The following is a 2,549-nucleotide window of genomic DNA, read 5'->3' as shown; positions in this document are numbered from 1 at the left end:
GAGATGGATGGCAGGAGAGAGATCACTAGACGATTACCCGTTAGGTTCACTCCCTCTGGGACACCTGGCATTAGCCACTGTCAGTAGACATGATACTGGGCTGGATGGATCTTTGGTCTGACCCTGTATGGCCATTCTTATGTGCTTATGTTATGTCTTGGATCTCTGTTCATAGGGAATAGGGCCATGAATTGGAGGGCTATCCAGAAGCCTGATGGGAAGTAGCTGAGAAGTATGGCCTCTCTTCTGAAAGTGGCCTGTGCCCTTGTAAAGGTTTAGAGGTATCACCAGCTGGAAAATGGATGCAGAACCTGGCTGAAGTCAGTAAGCCTGTCTAGAAAGCAGATTGGACTGTGTGGCGAACGAGGGAGATACCGGTATTATTTTGTATGAAAATTGTATGTACCTCAGTTTACCTCCTTGATTTGTTCTGGCTGGCTGAATGGAGTTAAATCAAAGGAGGAACAAGCAGGAAACAAAACAATGACAGAGATAAAGTATCTCCAATGAGAATAATACCAGGGTCCTTAGGAAAACAATGGGTGAGCTAGTCATTGGGAACCTGGCTAGCAACAGGCAGGCAGGTATTAACAGGCCTATTTTTCCAAGGTCAGAGCCTAAGATCAAAAGAACAATAAGCTACTAAAAACTGATGCCTAGAGAGAAAAAGGTGGGTGAGCAGGCAGCAGCTGCTCAGAGATAGACTCTGCTGGACGGACATGGAGAGAGAGAGAGAGAGAGAGAGACTACAGGAGGAAAGACTGTCTCCTGCCCAGATAAAGACAAAGCCTGCAGCAGGACCATGGAACTAAGGCAGGGGCTCTGTGGGATGTCTGGGACAGCTAGGCTCATCTAAGTTTTGGGAGACGTGATGAGCTATCGGCAAGACCCAGGTGTGCAGGCCTGTTGTGGGTTTAATCCTTTCTCCCTGCTTGCAGAGTATGTTTAGCAAATGGGCAACATGGCTGTTTGAAAGGCTCTGTTCTGAGTCACTTTAACCAACCACTGGTCACAGGCCCCTGGAGAGGAGTGTCTTGCAGGTGCCAATTGCAGTGGGGCTTGGAGTGCTAACACAGTTGGAAAATGGTGGGCTGCCACCATGGCATCCAGCCTGAGAGGGGCAGAATCATAGGGTTCCAAGGGCACAGCAGTAAAGGTAGCAAAACCTGTTACTTGAGGGGTGCAGTTATGAGGGAATGCAAGGAAGTATAAAGCATCACTCACCCTGTGACTGTGGCAGGTCAGTAGGAATAGGAAGTGTTGTAGTCTGGTGAGTTAGTCTAATGTAGGCTGGACCATGGGGTTCTACTCCGGGAAGTGTGCAGATAGAGGCCTGTCACTTGGAAAGAGTACCTATGGTAGAGACTGGGAGAGAGATTACAGGTGCCGCTTGTCCCTGAGCCCTCACATGATGGTTGGAGGAAGAACGGAATTGCGAGAGTCCTGCTGGTAAGACACAATGCAAGAACACATCCCTACTGAATAGATCACAGAGAACTGCATTTAAGTCAGAACACTAGGCAAATCCCAAGGCCAATGGGTCAGGTGCCAACAAGGCTCAATGAAACCCAGCTATATATTTCAGTCTCATCAGGAGCAGCCAGGACAGCCGCATTAACACTCTTTTAAGTGTGAATTTGTGTGGCAGTCTACTAGGATTCTCTTGTCTGCATTTTTTGGCGAGATAATAATTCAACAACCTAACAGATACTGAATTACCCACAAGCTTTCTGACATCTGGGCTTTTACTTTATCTCAGACTTCACTTAAAATAACCTTAGCTGGATTACAGGCCTATAATTCTTGTAAAGATTTATTTAAATATTTATAGAATGTGCCAGGATAAAAAGAAACCCCTTCCTCCCTACATCACCTGCAGCAGTATTGGAAGATAAAAGCCTTGATGATTCCAAAGAGCCTGTGGAAATGTGTAACATTTTGGATGCTGCTGTTGTATTCACTAATTAGACTAGAAAGGATTTTATGTTTTTTTCATGTTATTTTAAAATCATTTGAAGAATTTCTATGTGCTGACCTTCTCTTTCTGTGCTGCATCCTTCTCTCTGGTTTCAGCGATTCCTGCTGTTATGTAAGCAGTTGACTTGGCAAAGTGCAGCAAGCTGTTTATCCTCAGACATACTATTTCAGGATGGCTGGGTCCTAATCCCTTGGGTTGGCTGTAGTCGCTGATTCCAGAAGCAAATACCACTTCATGGTAGCAAGCCATTAACCAGTTATATGCAGTTTTGCTCTGCATTGTTCAAAATAAAAAAAAATTACCATGAATATCATAAGAAACAAATTAGCACTTTTGATCTCTGTGATCTTCAGTATTGTTCACTCACCTGTACAATAACATATTTGATCTAGGAGACAACACTTTGCTAACCTAAGAAACAATGTCCACCAACTCTGTCTTCTCTAACATGGCTGTTCTAGCATTTGTAAGATTTGAAGGCAGTCAAGGACCTTTTCTGCCTCTGAGAGATAATACCTCTTTTGGAACCACTCTTTGACCTTTTAAATGGAGAGAGAGAGAGAGAGTGTGT

The sequence above is a fragment of the Eretmochelys imbricata genome, chromosome 2, assembly GCF_965152235.1.
Source record: "Eretmochelys imbricata isolate rEreImb1 chromosome 2, rEreImb1.hap1, whole genome shotgun sequence".
NCBI lineage: Eukaryota > Metazoa > Chordata > Testudines > Cheloniidae > Eretmochelys > Eretmochelys imbricata.
The sequence above is the reverse complement of the archived record's forward strand: the minus strand, read 5'-3'. Positions refer to the sequence as shown.